The sequence below is a fragment of the Lycorma delicatula genome, chromosome 1 (genome assembly GCF_047948215.1).
Source record: "Lycorma delicatula isolate Av1 chromosome 1, ASM4794821v1, whole genome shotgun sequence".
Taxonomy (NCBI): Eukaryota; Metazoa; Arthropoda; class Insecta; order Hemiptera; family Fulgoridae; genus Lycorma; species Lycorma delicatula.
The window spans coordinates 148,204,583-148,221,978 of NC_134455.1; the positions used below are offsets into that span (position 1 = coordinate 148,204,583).

The 17,396-nt window shown below is 29.7% G+C and overlaps 1 protein-coding gene across 1 annotated transcript in view; it reads right to left on the bottom strand.

Annotated features, from left to right (window-relative positions):
• The window catches only part of LOC142323983 (putative fatty acyl-CoA reductase CG5065), a 102,472-nt gene extending 90,506 nt beyond the window's left edge, over window positions 1–11,966 (bottom strand). The window contains exon 1 of the mRNA XM_075364450.1: window positions 11,491–11,966. The gene's annotated coding sequence lies outside the window, so the exon portion shown is untranslated. The remainder of the gene's footprint in view (window positions 1–11,490) is intronic.
• Window positions 11,967–17,396: the final 5,430 nt, after the last annotated feature.

The following is a 17,396-nucleotide window of genomic DNA, read 5'->3' on the forward strand; positions in this document are numbered from 1 at the left end:
AATATTACTATTATAATTTACGGACACAACATATCCTAATAACGATGTCGAGAGGCAAATCGCAATGGTTTAAATATTTAAATTTACCCGACATGAAATTTCCTAGTCCGGTTTAAAAATTTTCCTCGAATATAGATAAAGCGGTATCTAAAGATAAAGCGTAAAACTGAATGATCCGAGATTTTGAGGCCGGTTACATCATTAATAAACATTAAGAACAAGAAAAAAATAAAATATACGTCTTGGCACAGCGCATTCTAGCAGTGATATTTTATCGGATGTTTTTACCGAAAGTGAGATTTCATCTTTCTCTCTACGGTCGGAGTAATATGACTAATCGGCTACCAGCGTTCTTCTGATATTACGGTAAGCGTTTTCATTCGTAAGAAACAGCCTCTTTCTTCTCTAAAATAATTTGTAGAAGACTAGAAGAACCTCTCGTGATCAAATTTCTGCTATTGCTTTGACCCTTTTGTGCCTTCTGTTATGACTCGTAGCTATGAGTATGGTAACGGGCTGTAGAAACATTAAAATGGAAACATTGCACAATGCAATCTTAAGATAAACTTAGCTTACTTTAATATAATTGGATTATAGCCCGAATTCGATGGATAATGTAAACAGACGCACTCCTTGGAAGGGGAAGAGGAGATGTTGACGGAGAGGAGGAGAAGTAATATGTTAATTTAATGTGGATAATATTACTCGAATTAAACTGTACTAAAAATATTGAAGATCAAAATCACACTCTTTTATTACAGCGTGATGTTATGTAATCGCTATTTCGTTCGTTCTGGTCAGATAATATTTATGTAAAGCCGAGGTCACAGCGGTTATATTTCAATCAAAATTAATTTTAAATTAATGATTAATAAAATAATGAAATCATTTGAATAATAAAGAACAATTAAAAAAGAATTTTAAGAAATTTAACAATTTGAATATTAGGAAAAAAACGATAAAAGAATTCAAAACGTTACGTGATTCTGAATACTAACAGAATTCATGATAAGGAAAGAGTTTATTTATCATGTGATTTTAAACTTTAGCCACTTTAAATACTCGTTCGTAACTGTTCAGAAAAATAAATCTGTGAAGAGTCACGTATTTAATACTTTATCAGTTTTCCTTTAATGTTGTTGTTTCTGCGCCAAAGTAAATGAGCACGTAGATAAAATATTTTGAACAAATATAAATATCGAAATTATCTTTTACCGCATACTTTCGATCGCACGAAAGTATGCGATCCAATTTGCGATTGGAAGTGGGGGGTGAAATTGAATTTTCTTTACGTTTTGAGATATGAGAAGTAAGAAAAAATCATTCACTTAAATCGTGATTTCCTTATAGACATATATTAGCAGACCCCCGCAATGCTTCGTTATTGCTAGATAGAGTATATATATATAGTTCAAATGAACACTGAACATTACGGAACTTCAAAAAATTAAACCTTTCACTTTTTACATTTTTCCTTATTTCCCTTTCCCCTTTTCCCGTATTTTACCTTTTCCCTTTTCTTCTTTCCCCCGTTTCCTTTTTTCCCTTTTCAATTTTCCGTTTCTTCCTTTTTCTCTTTATTCCGCATGTAAATCGATCCAGTTGTTTTTTAGCCTACAGCGGATACACATACGAACATTGCCCTTTATATATATATATATATATATATATATATTTATAGAAGAAGAACGTCTTAGTATATTTGTTTGTTTCGTAAATATCTCGATACCGACGCCATCTAGCAGGTAAAGTTTTTGCAAAAATTTTTCTTTTCACGTAACTAATATATATTCTGGCCAAATCGGACCATAGATGCAATTTTTCGAAATATCTTGATCCCAGCGCCACCTAGCGGGTCCAAACTAATTCAAAAACCTTTGCGCGTGCTCACAACAACTCACCAAAGTTTCATCGCAATCGGATGGATGATATAGGAACGCATATGGACAAACAAGCATTTTAAGAAAATGCATTTTAGAAAATATATATATATATTTTTTTTATAGGCCTATGAATAAAATTTTGTGGCTTGAAAATTTTCAAAAGTGTTAGATCAGTTTCATTGAAATTTTCATATGTTCTAGCAGTGAATCTGAAGTTTTGCATATGAAAATTTGACGAAGATCGATCGATTTGTTCTTGAGTTACGCTCAATTTAGTCAAAAGATTTGAGCGGCACCAGTTAAAAGTGTGGTTCGTTAAGATGCTATAAATCGGAAGTATCTTTGGTATCTATTGTTAACAATAATGTTTGACGTATCAGGTAGCGTTACCTACTTTGAGGGTGTAATTACTTTCACAACTCTGACAGAATCTATTATTCTACTCACATTATCTACTGTAAACGTCTGAAATCACTGTTTCAAACAGACAGAAAGAACGACTGAGGAATTAAGTTACCGTATTTTATAAAAAATGACCTAAAGGGTAATCTACTACCCCAGTTAAACATGACATATTTTTCTTTATCTGCGGTATCTATTGTTAGCAATGTTATTTGGCGTATTGAGGTAGCGTTATCTACTTTGACGGTCAAGATGACCCTCAAGGGTAATCCATTACCTTTGATAAAGCGTAATCCATTACGCCACTTAAACATGACATATTTTTCTAAGTACTGAAATTTTTATTTTTTATTGTAGCGATATTATCGATAATTGTTTTTGACGTGTAACTACTTTATACGGATGGAAGGTTTTTTAATTTTTTATTAGAACGAGTTAATACTTTTTCAAAAGGAAACAAAATAAAATAACGAAAAGTCGGTCTTCTTGCGCAGAAGTGAACAAGAGTTTTTTTAAATCACAATTGAAAATTTATATTTTTGTTAATATGACCTCATCTGTAGCGCTAAAAACATACGTTGTAAAGTTTAATGTTGCTGTAAGTGTAAACTACTGAAAAGTTTTTGTTTACCTAAAGCACAATATTTATATAATATTTAAATTATAATTTTATTTTAAATAATAGATTTCTTCGTTTTTTACAGACGAAAAAACTGTTTTCATATCGTTGTAATTACTTTCACAACTCTGACAGAATCTATTATTCTACTCACATTATCTACTGTAAACGTCTGAAATCACTGTTTCAAACAGACAGAAAGAACGACTGAGGAATTAAGTTACCGTATTTTATAAAAAATATATTTGATAAAAATAAAGACCGACAGCGATATAAATCTGATTTTCTAATTCATAGGTTTTGATGCTTTCCTTTCAGGTCAGTTAGAAATAACCCGAATGACGTCTCTCCTGGTTATTGACTGAGTTTCCTGGGAAATTACTTGTCTATCTAAGTCGGTAAGTGAAGGAAAGTACACCTTATAACTTTTGTATAAGAACCGTCCTTCTGTAACATGAATTAAAAAATAACAGCCTTTTAGATATTAAGTTTTTCGTCTGCGATGTGAATATAAAAAAATTTTACCTTCCACAATCAGCTAATTGATTTATTTTCGTACTTCAGTTAGTAGATAGCTTAATTGCTTTTAGAAGACCATTTAAAGACTTACAGAAGAAGAAGAAGAAGAATAAAGAAGACTAATATGTTTTTATGGATAGGATTATTTCACGAATTTTAGTACGTCCACTTTCATAACAACAGATACTGTAATAATGAAGTTCTGTTTTGTAGTCACGGTCGTCCAGAGTACAGTTAGTTAAATTTATGCTAACGTCTTGATGATGACATGAACGAGTGTGAAATCTCATCGTAATATACAATTTTGATAAATTATCCGATCGTCGAATAGAAAAATCTTCACACTTATATACCGTAAGATAATTTCACACATCAGCAACAAAAGTGCTAGTTTCTGTGACCTGAATACTACGGTATAATACTACGTTAACATAACTGTATAGAAAATTAGATGTTTCGAGGTTTAATACATGACGTCTTCTGTTCATGTACTTATTCGATATTAATTTAAGCGAACTATGCTTCGTCGTCTTTTCGTTTATTAAAAATATTAATTTATTCCGTTTTACGGAATAAAGTTATTTTTATGGATTAACCTCCGATTAACATACTTCTTGGTAAATTTCTATATCGTATCGTCATCAGACGTTTTCTGACGTTATTTTTTAAGATGGAAGAAAAATATTTAGGGTATGGACACAAAGGCTATAGTATATATGATAAAGGATATATGATATATGTATATATTATACGTTTTGACGAACAACTGCTGATTGAAACCGTTAAATCTGTAACAATGTAATTTCTTTTCATGCAGTGTTTCATTAGGATGAAACATTCAGTTATTTAGAGTAGACTGTGAATCATAACTTGGGTAACTTTTCATAAGTAAATTATTATTTTTACGATAAGTAATTCATTTATTTATCTTAGTTTGCCGTCTTATCAAAAATATTATAAACAAAGGAGTCATTTTTTTTTTCAACTGAACTTAAGTCTGAATAATCAATTAGCGATCATCCACTCATTAAAATAATCTGATTTATCATCCAGTTCTATTTATATATCTTATGTTCATTCATCCTGCAACGGATGATAACGTAGCATCAACATATTTTAGAGGATATCGCGTCATTTTATCTTTTAAACTATTAACTTTTAATAACAAATCGAACCAAATTTACCTTTAAATAAGATTTCTTACTTTACATCGCAAATTTTCAAGTCGCTTTTTGGGTTTCTTTACTGAAACTGTTTTTTAAAGTGGCGTTTTCTGATATTATTTTTAAATTAGGAAGAAAAATATTTAGGACCTGGAAACAAAGGCTACAAAACTTTGTCGACTGTGCATTTATATTTGCTTCTGCAGTACGAGTACCGAAAGTAGAATTCTGTGTTTGTACATTAGTATATGGTTGTGGGTTCGTATATTATGTTCTGATGTGTTGAAACGTAACTCGTTTTTTACGAGTGTAGATTAGTTATGTTGTTCCTAATATATTATATTGTTCCTATTAGGTGATCGGTAAACATGGACTCTGTTTAAATATGGAATGTTTTTTATGTATTTGTTGTGCTTGTGCCCGGTTCCTTTGACCCGGATTAGAACATGGTCAAATGTTTAGTTAATATTTCTTAAGAAAGCTGTTAGTTTTTGGTAATCTTGATCTACGATTGATGATTTTGTGCGTTTTTTTTGTTTGAAGTCTCATTGTATTCAGGTATTTTAAAATTAGTGAGTATTTTCATAAGCCTTTGTTTATACATTTGCTTGTATGGCAGTGTGTAATTTTTGTTTTTATTTTTATTTTTATTCAATTTGTATGAAATTAATTTATTTTTATTCAATTTGTATAATTTAAAATGCGGTTTTATTAATTTTGGACCGCGGCAAGGATGCAAGTTTCTGGATAGGTATTAACAAAGTTTCGAGTGAGTTTGATTAGTAGGCCGATCGTCTGGGTCAATTTTCGATGGATTCTGAAATGTATTATTAATAAATAAAAAAAAGAAACGACAGTCATCTTAGGTATGAGAAGAATTTTGTATTTTATGTACTTTCAGGTAGGCGTGATTAAGGTAGCCACTGGTTTTCGCATCGGTTGCGAACTACTTAATACTCATATTATCAGTCTACCGTAAATTAACTTATATAATTTTTCTTTGCCTTATTCTGATTATTATAAGTAAACAAAGAACGAGTAGAAAAAAAACTGTACTTGTAAGAAATATTTCTAAAAATACAGCTAGCAGTTTTCGTAGCGATTCATCATAGCCTATTTGCTGAAAAAAGTTGCTAGCTCTGTCCGACTTTTCAACAGGCTCAGCCCTCGGATCTCCAAGGTCTGAGATCCGAGGGCTGAGCCCGAGGGTAGATCCGAGGCTGAGATCCGAGGGTAGAAAGAATGTCCTTCTTTCTACCGTTAGCTCTGATTTAACAGCAAAGATTGAACCAATTTACAACGAAAACGTTTTACAACTTTGTTAAGTATTAAACGACTGTATACTTTGTTAGGTATACAGTCGTGACTTAGTCGAAGTGGTTGTATTTTTTTTTTAGATACTCTAAATTATTTAATTTAGTATGTAAATTTTAAACTTATAGTATTAACTCTTTTTACCAAATCGTCGTTTTGATCAGATCATACGAATCTAGAGTCTAACGATAATATGAGCCTAAATGATAATGATCGTCTGCAATGCAAATTGCACAACCTTTTTAATTTCAAGGTAGAATTATAGCGATTTTAAACCAAAGTTGTTGATACGGACAAGTCGTAAGTTAAGGAATATATAATTTCATAAGAGAGTTTTCAAAGTGAAACACATGTCTGTTGTTAAAAACGAAAATTAAATTATACAAAATAAACTTCATTTTACTAGTTTAAAATTGAAGTACACAGTTTTAGTCTAGACGTGAACATTAGGACGACTAAGTTTTTTGACCGAAACAGAAATAATTTTCAACCTCGAGTAGGAAGCTAAAATAAAATTTCAACGGATCAACGAATCCTAAGCGTTATTAAATAAATATTTTCATTTATTTATACGAAAGTGAACAACAGGCTGACGTCTGATAATAGTAGTTGTTATGTTGGATGATAATGAATTCTGTAGCACGGGAAAAATGTCATGCCTGATCGGCATTCGAACATGGAACCTTCGGATGAAAGGCAGATATGATTCCATCACACTTAAATTTCTTAAAATTGTGCTGTGAATAATCAAACAGGCTAGTTATACGGCCGTTTACGCCTAAGAAAATAGAGTACATGTACAATATTTCATAATCTTTGACAAAAGTATTCTTTACCTGGCCTGAATTTAAAGGCAGGTAGATTGTATTCATTTGATTATATATATATATATATATATATATAAAAGCTTGTTTGCTCTAGTATGTTGTAGTAAGTGAGGATGAAATATGACATTAGGTTGCTATATTGTACAGATGAATTTATGTACGATCGATGAAATTATAATAGGCTAACGAGTATGTATTTTTACTTTTTTGTACAGGAAGTATTGTAATCGCGAAACATTGTGGTTTTCAGATTTGAACAGAAATATCCATTTTGACAATCTCTGAATCCATTTTGATTAGATTCGGCGTTAACGTCTGTACGTACGTACATGATACATACATATGTATGTATCTCGCATAACTCAGAAACAATTAGCTGTAGAATTTAGAAATTTTGGATTTAGGAATGTTGTAACATCTAGTTATGGACCTTCCCTTTTGATTGCAATCAACTGGAGCAAAATTTCCAAAAAAGCCCAAATTCCAAACAATTTGAATTTTGGACTTTTTCTTAACTGCAGTAATAAGCTCTCATTGAGAGCTTTTCAACGATATATTATAAGTGGTACTTATTTTCATTGGTTCCAGAGTTATAGCCAAATAAAATTTTAATTAATGAAATGTTTGGATCTTACATGGGGACGGCACATCGGTTCAAATCCGACTTCATTTCCTTATTTTTTAAAAAAAAAGTAAATAATTTTAACTTTCTTTTTTAAATTTAAATATATTGATTTATTAATAATTATTAATTACCCTCTGATTATAAACAAATTTTTACAATAAATAATAGTTCAATAATAAAAAAAAAAATCAGAAGTTATTAGTGAAATAAAATCTTATGTACTTTTAAAATGTAAATGTAATTTAATAGGCGCGCAAGGAAGACGTGGTGGCCACATCAGATTTTTTCATTTCTGTTAAGTTTTACGTAATTAAAACTATTATACGTTGGTATTTTACATAGTTATGATTCCGAGTTTTATGAAGTTCTAATCCTTAAGGTTTTTTCAATGAGATTAGAAAAGCCGTTAAGCAGTTAATGGTCAACGATCTCCAGTTATGAACAATTCAGAAAAGTTCAAGAAGTAATAGAAGAACGAGGATTAGAAATTTTATTTTTCAAAAAATTTACACTGCACTGCTAAAATAAGAATATTGTTTTGTTAAATTTATTTTAATTAAAAAGAGAATTTGTTCATCAATGGTATTGCAACTCAATTTTTTTTGTTCCGTCCGAACCTATTTTTATTGTTTTTACTAGATTCTCTTTTAACCTCTTATACAGTTTACTTTATCACAATTATTATCATTTAACCTAACTTAAAGCCGTAAAACGGAACAACGTACGTAACTATTGCAGAATCTTCCTCAATATGCCTGTAATGTAACTTGAATGTTAAGTGAAAAAAAGACAAAAATTCAAATAAACGCAAAGTAATTGATTACATCTACACTACTTTCTTCTTTAACTTTTAATTGCATTTTATTTTTTATTATTATCTATTTTTCTTTTAGTCATATAATTTCTTATTTTTCGTTTCTTTTTACTTTTATTAATAAAATAAAATTCCTTTAATATATTCAGTTTAAAATTTGCAAGTATGCAATCCAGACAAAATCAAGCGGAATAATTTTAAATTTTAAGAGGAAAAATAAAACCATTAAGTCAATCGTCAAAGAAATCGCCGATTTAAAAATAAACCTTTTGAAATATAGATACTTTATAACAAGGTGTTTGTCATTTGGCAGACGCTCTTCTCCGGTCTCAGGCCGATGATTCTTGTACCAACGACTAAAGAAAGTCGGCTAAAACTCGTTGTAAAAGTCGTTGGGCCAACGACTAAAGAAAGTCGGTTAAAAGGACAGTTGAATCCAGTTAAAATTAACTACGCTTTACCATACATTTAAACTATCACCTGCAGCATTACATTTGTAATAACAGTTGATCGGGAATAATATTAATATCGATCACGAACTGTAAGATTTAAATCAGTTTTCATTTGTAATTTTTCCGAAGGAGAAGTGCTATCATAACTATTTTTTTTTTTTTGTTTTTTTTTTTTTTTAGCCGGTTCGGTGTAGTAGAAACTGGATGAGAGGAAACTATCGGTCTCGTAGGTCGTGTGCATTATTTTATATAACGTTAAGAAAACAATCTGTTTGAAAATGTATCGGTGATGTTCTTTTGAAACACTATTATACATATTTAAAAAGCAAGTAGTTAAAACGTTTTTAAGTTTAATCTAATTTCATGGAACTGAACAAAGAATAGTAGCAAAATTTAACGAATTACTACAAACAGTTGACGAATTATTGTCAAAAAAAACTTCCATTAATTAAATGGTTTATGAGGCAAACGAACAGTTTTTCATACGAACGGTCTATTCTCCTGCGATAGAATTCTTACTGTAGTAACTAAAAAAATTCGCCTTTATTTGGTTGAGTTATCTGTACTCGATTATGCGTACAAAATGTAAAAGGGTAAGCGTACGAGGTAGCGTTGTTAATTCAATACGGACATGCACACTTATGGAGAGCATAAGGCACATTTTTATGTACCTTTCTTTTGGATATACAATGGTTTGCTTAGAAAAAATGGCCGAGTTCCTTTAAAGTAATAGTTTTTACGATTTGAATTCCGACACTACGATGAAGTCAAGTTAGTCTTAAACGTTTACCAAAATCACATAAATTACACTTTTGTAATGAAAAGATACTTATATCTAATTATAATTTAAAAATAAACTTTTAGCGAATTCTTGGATGTGGTTTTTCGTTTCTAATAAAAAAACCATAGTTTTTTTTACGTGTCTCGGATTAATTCATTTTAAGGAGTCAAAATTATATCTTAAAACGTTATAGATTACGTCCACCTCATAATAAATTTACAAAAAAAAAAACAAAAAACATCGTTTAACTACAAGTGGCAAGGTCGCATAGGCTAGTATAAAAATTTGCCGTCACGTTTACGTTAAAGTTTCACAACAGCCAGGTAGTTTCTAATCAAGTTAGTCGACATTTTAATGAGATTATATATGTTCATAGTTTGTTGCAAAGAACATCTGAAAATTAAACGAGTAATGCCGAAGAAAAATGGTAAAATGTGGTAAAGGTCTGTATCGTTTGAAAAAGAATGTTATTAGGCTAAATCGCATGATCAAAGTCTAACAATTGTTTTATTATTTAGGGTCATTATCAATAAATCGTCAACAATTAATCGTAATAAATTCTTGATACTCTTTGAACCCAAACTCCACCTAAACTTGGACAAAAACATGACAATGTTTCACAAACCTCAAAAAGACGTTAGTGGTTGTAAGTCTAGTTTATCATTTTGTTAGAAAAAATAAACAGAAATTTTCAGTAAGTGCAAAATAATTGTGTATTTTTTGAATTTATAAATGCAACGTTTATGTACTTCATTTAAAAGAGTATAATTTTACCGGAAATATAAAAATTTTCTTTATTAGATTTTGTTTTATACGTATTCATTTTGTTCAAACTTTATAAAATCCTTCGTTACAATCACTGTTTAATTACTTTCATTTGAAAACACATTTTTATCTTTTTAAATCTTTTTACTCAAACATGAACCACAGGCTTTATATAGTATAGTACATAAACAGAGGCTATGATATTTGTAAAATGGTGTTATTCTACCCGTTGCATCAAACAAACATAAATGTGGGCGTAAATAAATTATGTATAATTCATCAATTATAAATAATATTCACTTATTTAGCAGATAGGTAGTTATCGAATAGTTAATGAAGTGTGCTTCTTATCAGCTGTTTTAAGTTAAAAAATATGTTTGTAACAAGGTTATATACATACAAATTAGCCTTGAAAATTACCAGCGAACCAAGTAGCTCCAGTGTTAAAAACTATGAAAGAAAGTAATCTAATAACAAACATTTTTATTCGTAACTGCGATGAAGAATATTTTTAAACAGTAGCTCGTACTAGTATGTAGGGCAATACTTTTTCTGTAAGGTTTATCATTCTTCATATCTGTTTAAAATCCATATACATAATCCGAATGAGGTAGTATACTAACATATCTACTATTTAAGCTATTATTCGGCAGTTATAAATTATTTCTTCGAATTAAAAAAAAAAAACGTTTTATAAGATAACAGAACTATATTATATTTTATCAGCTCTTCGAGTCTCTTTTGGTAGGTAGATTAGTATCGAAATAGAGTACTAAATTGAGTAAATCATATTTATGTTGTTATCTTGTAACAAATTTCATTAAAAAATCCCGCCTAAAAATATAATTTTATTTCCCGAGATGGTATAATTGTTTTGCCTTTTCCAGTAATGTTACATTGTAAGTAACGAACGAAAATCCGGTATTATCCTATGTAAACTCGAAGTTAAAAATTTTACTAAATACAATAAGATATAGAAAACATTCTTGTAATTTAATATATTCAGGCATTAATAAACGAAGATAAAATAAATATATTTCCATTTTCATCAGTCAGTAAAATGTATTATAAAAAACTTATGTAGTATGTAAAATTAATATTTGAGTGTGTTAAAAGATTTCTTCGTTTAATTTACTTTTATTCATATAAAGTATAAATAAAATTATACGGATTTTAAAGGTAGCCTAATAAAGTGATAAAAAATTAATTAAATTTTTATTCCCAAGTGCTGGAATATAATAGTATTTTTTATGAAGATGAATTTATTAGACTACACTATCACAAAAACACACAACTACTATTATAAAAGATAAAGTGACCACTGACCTTGCTGATATCTATAATCCTCTTTATTATAAAAATAATCTAGTGGAAGACTGCGACCACCGGTTTCTTGAAACCATAAAAACCTCACTGCACGATAATAATTCTAAATTAACAAACGTTCGACAATACTTTAAACTACTATTTCAGAAATAAAATAAATGTTAAAGTAATTCCGTCCATTTCTCATTAAATTATAAAAATATTGAAATACAGTACTATCACAAAATAAATCTTCCGTAAACGTAAGAATCGACAATTTTTTTACCAAAGATTTGTCGGTTATTTAATTCCTACACTACGTTATAAAGTACTAGTGAATGAACAATGTCTGGTAACGTAATGAAGTGTAAAAGTAGGACGGCACCTCATGACTGTACTGTCACTCGCTGCCTATTGTAGGCCGACCGAGTCGGTCGTTCCTCGTAAAGCCCCCTCGCGCGCCGCACCTATCCCTCTTCAATTTATCTCTCTCATTTTTATCTGTCTCTCTTTTACCTCAAACAGAAAAGAAGAATTCACTCATATACACACTTATAAATGTACTAAATGGAGGGGAGAAAGGAGATAAATTATTAACGTGTGTACTTTTTAGAGTGTGGAGTGGGTTGCGCCTACTTGAACTCGACTGTCACCTGATAACGTAAACCGCAGATATAAGAAATCAAAAGCAGTAATATGAAAGAAAGAAATATGCAAGTACTCCTATTTAGAATGGTAATCGCATTAGCAAAGCGTAAAATTTTTTCATAAGTATAAATTAATAATAATTTAAAAAAACGTTTCTACATTCGTACTGTGAATGAATAAGGTTGTAGCGGACAGGATAGTTTTAATTTCTAACTTAATTAATATTATGACGTCTTTTGTAAAAAAAATTGCAAATAAAATTATTACAACTGTAATAAAAAATGATTATATAGTTGAGGTAATTTGTTTATTAGGCTACATAATTGTAATTAGTAAGCTGTAAAGAAGTAAACAAATTCATTTTATTGCTGAACAAAAATATTAATGCTCATTATGGAAAAAGAAAATAATAGACCTTGCAAGATATGAATTTTGGTCTGGAACAAACCGATTAGATACAGATACTTTTTGTTTTAAAACAGACACTAATTTTGTTTAACATGAAAATATCCTGATCTATGGTAGTTTTTTCTTGACTGAAAACCATTTATAAAAATAATAAGGAAAACATAATTCATTAAAAACTGGTAAAATTTCTATTAAATAAAAGTTAATTTAAAAAATATGATTACTATGCCTTTTACTATATCTTCGGCCATCTATTCACATCATATCTATTACTATATCTTTATTTAAAAGATAATTACTAGATTTTACAAATAATAAATAACTGTAAAAAAATCTATCAATTAAAATTCAAAATTAATTTGAAAAAGAACTGCTGTGATTGATACATCTGTAACTTTAAGGTAGAATTATATTGAAGAAAAAATTAGGTGACTAGAATAATATTTGGTAAAACTGAAACGCATCTCATCAAAGAAAAACAAATATATAATTAGAAAATAGAAATTTATTATTCCTTATTTTTTTACCCTCCCCTTGACAGCAGATAAATCTATCATTAGAAAATGATCTTTTTCAGCTCTGTATTATAGAGCAATCTTGTGATAACATATCTTCATTGACATTTAACTACAAAAAAAGCAAGATGATGCTTTTTTATTTAGAGTTTTCAAGAATTGTTAGACATCTAAAAATATATAACACATATATATGTAGAATATTTAGCAGAAATTACAGAAAAGTCAATAATGGCTTTTTTTTTAACAAACTGTTATAGTAGTTAAAAAGTATGAAGAGATATTTATGACCAAATTTTTAAAACGCAGTAATTTCTGAGAATTGACAAATATTAAAGAAATTTTCTTAATGAACCGGTTTGAGAAGGATGTTCTTGTAGGCAACAATAATTCACATCACAAAATGTAAGTTGATTACGGAACTACATTTTTTATCATTTGGCTTTAAAATTATTTTAAAATACAAACTGCCAAATTTTATTTTTTGTTACTCATAGTTGCGTACATTACATTGAATCATATTTAACTGAACATGTATGTGTGTGTATATTTATATATATAAAATAAATAAAAATAGATTTTGTATTGACAATTAAATATATGTCACACTAATTTAGTCAGCTGTAAATTAAATTTGATCTTAAAAATGTTTTGTATTTCTTCCAAAATACACCTATTTTCCACTTTTTTTTTGGGTCAGTTTAACTAACTTTTTTGGAGTCATTTAAAAAGTAATGAAAAAGTTAGACTGTAAATACTCCCTCGTATGAAAAAAGTTTGCAGAACACTGATATTTAATTAAAGAAAAGTTTTAATCCTATTCTTTTGAAAGATGAAAAAACTTCTGACCCATATTTTTTAGTGTGCTTAAAGTGAACACTTAAAAAGTGGTAATGAAATGGCACTCCACAACCAAAAGATATGTAAGACATTCTTTCAAAATGACAGCTATCAATATAAAAAATAATCTCTGGTAGCAAACTATTTGGGTTTTTAAAAATTATTTGGTGTCTGACGAACATGTAATTTGCTTTATGACTCATTGTAACTAATTTTAGTAACTCCTACCGATTCCTGTCATTCCCATTCCTACCTATTCAGATCTGTTTAAAAAAAATGATTATATTGGATTCTGTATCTAGAATAACATATTAAGATTATTGGTTCATTAACAACATGCCATTATTTACACTAATAAAAGTTATGAGTATTTACGCCAATTAAAGTTGTTGATGAATGTTATTCCTTGTGAAATATAATAAGTATGATCAGCATTTGAATCCGAAATTTTGAAATATGTATAGCATGAAATTTTTTTAGAAATTCCTGGGTTTTATGGGTCTGCTTAAAGGAAGTAATTTAAAAATAACAATAAAGCAGAAAATGTTTTTGTACATGATAGTCAGCAATGAAAGCTATTTTAAATATAAACTTTTGAAATAACAATATAGACCATACTTTACAAACAAGATTTTTTTTTCTTTTATGATTTGCTTCAAAATCTTTTCAGTAACCTTTTTGAGGAGCTCCAGTCGTTGGTGCTGCTGTTCTCACTCTGGTTTATATTATTGTTACTGCTGGGTTGCCTAGCAAAAATTAGCCGCAATTACCTTTAATTAAATAAATTGTAATTAATTTATTTTAACGAATTGCAACTATATTTTTTTTAAGTGAATTAATAGTCGTTTGAAAGAAAATGATGTGAAGAATGTAAAAAAAAAAGTGGTTGCCAGCTCTCAGTCAGCCGCAACCTCCAAGTTGCCAGGTTTAAACAGGTAAGTTATTGTTAATTATTTATGGTCATTGTTTTTAAAAAAAATTATATACTAAATTGAAGTTTAATTTTTTCTCTACATGATAATGCATGGTTGCCTCTAAACAAATGGCGGCAAGTAGTGGTTGCCATTATTTGAACTATTTACTTTCAGTCTGGATGAGTGTGAATGAGAGAGAAGGAATGCGCACACTGTTTCATTTTGAATAAAGATGTTGACAATCACTTTACACTTCTCATCTTTTTTGCTGTTTTCATTATTTATTTTGTAATTAGTAATTATTTCAAATAATGGCAACCACTAATTGTAGCCATTTTTTTTTACAGGCAACCATGTGTTATGGTGTAAAGAAAAATTAAAGTTCAATTTAGTATAAAATATTTTTGAAAAACACGATGACCGTAAATAATTAACAATAACGTACCTGTTTACACCTGGCAACTTAAAGGTTGTGGCTGACTGAGAGCTAGCAACAATTTTTTTCTACATTTTTCACATCATTTTCTTTCAAATGACGTTTAATTCACTTTAAAAAAATACAACTGCAATTCGTTAAAATAAATTAATTACAATGTATTTAATTAAAGGTAACTGCGGCTAATTTTTGCTGGGCAACCCGACAGTAATGTATTAAATTATCATTAATCATTTATTTAAATCAAGTTTCATTAAAAAAACCGGCAGAAATCAGCTGCTGAATCTTAGACTATGATATGGTGTCTTGATTGCTGAAATAACTATATAATACATTCAGCTCATTCTGGTTACAATCACACTTCTGTAACTGAAACAGTGCAGATGACCACCACAAATTATTAAAAGCATCTGATATGTTCAAAAACATACCTAAGATACTCCTACTCGCTAGAAAAATGTTCATAACTTTAAGAATAGTGTTTTCCGTGGCCCCTGCCTGGGTGAAAACCATACTGTTCATCCATCAAAAATTTCTAGAATCCAACTAATTATTAATACAACGACAAAAAACCTTCTCATAAACCTTTCCAATAATTGGCAGGAGCATTAAAGGCATATAAGATGAGCTAAAGGTGGGGGTCCTTATCACAAACTTTAAACAATAATTTAAGAACACCTTTTTTCAACAAACAGGGAAATAGCCAGCGAAGAGCATCATGTTAAAAATCCTAGTCAAAGTACCAACATAAATTCCAATAGAACAGACAAGGAACTCCACCATGATTTCTTCAAAACCAGGGGCTTTATTCAAAACAGAACTGCAAATTACCTGACATTGTTCTGTGGAAATAAAACATCAGAGCAAAAAGCAGCAACTTCCTTTCAGACTCTCATATGGCAATTCTTAAACTACTTGAAATTATTAGTCAGAATTCATAAAGTTTTAAAGTTACGCTATTTAGGTAGTATTTAGTTATACATAAAGATCAATTGGAGACTATATTTATTCCCCTTTGCATCACGTAATAAGCTACATTCTAAATATTTAATTTGACAGCAATATTGGCAAGCTAGAATATATTTTATGTTTATATATTATAATAATAAATATTGAAAAAAGACAAATCTTACCTTAATTTTATCATGAATCTACTTTCGCAGGATTCTGCAAAAGTAGATTCATGATAAAATTAAGTTAAGGTATGAATTATCTCAATATTCTGTACTACGTGGTTTATATTAATATAATTTAACAGTACAGAGGAATAATGTGAATCTTAAAAAACTAATTTCAGTACAATTGTACACACACACACACACACACACATGAGGTCTGTAAATAACGTAATGAGACTGGTTCAGAAAAACTTTTTATTTACAATCCAATTATACATGGACTCTTACCTTCAATATAGTTCCCTTGGGAAGCCATGCAATGCTTTAAATGGTTTTCCCACACTTCATAACATGTTGGAACTCAGAAACCGGAATATCCTTCACATGGTGGGTTACATTTTTAAAAATATTTTCTACTGTTCCAAAATGGTGTCCTTTGAGGTGTTTTTTTAAAGCCGTGAACAGGAAAATGTCACAGGGACTCAAGTCAGGTGAATAAGGTGATTGGGAACTACAGGAAAGTTTTTCTTTGTCAACAACTCATTAATTGAGAGTGTAGTGTGATGGGGTGTATTTTCATGATGCAGCATCCAGTTGTCTTTGATGGCTAGTCTCGTGCAGGCAACTCTTTTCTGCAGTCTTTCAAGAATTTCTCGGTAAACATATTGATTTATAGTCTTTTCTGTAGGCAAAAACTCTTTATGGACAATGCCATTACTATCGATGAAACAAATTAGCATGGTTTTGATTTTTCATTTTTGCTTTTTTGGGACGTGGTGAGTTTGAAGTGTGCCACTCTCCTTGCTCTGGTGTTTTGTTTCTGGGTCATACTCAAATACTCGTATCAAAGATTCATCACCAGTAATAGACACATTTTTACATTTTTTAGATCAGGATCAGTTTCAATTCACTCTAGAAGATTGCAGCACACTCCAGCCTGTAGTTTTTCTGTTCCACAGTAAGATTTTTTGGGACCAATTTTGTACAAAGTTTTTCATGTCAAATTCATTTCTCAAAATTTTATGGACTGTGGTATGGTTCAAATTCA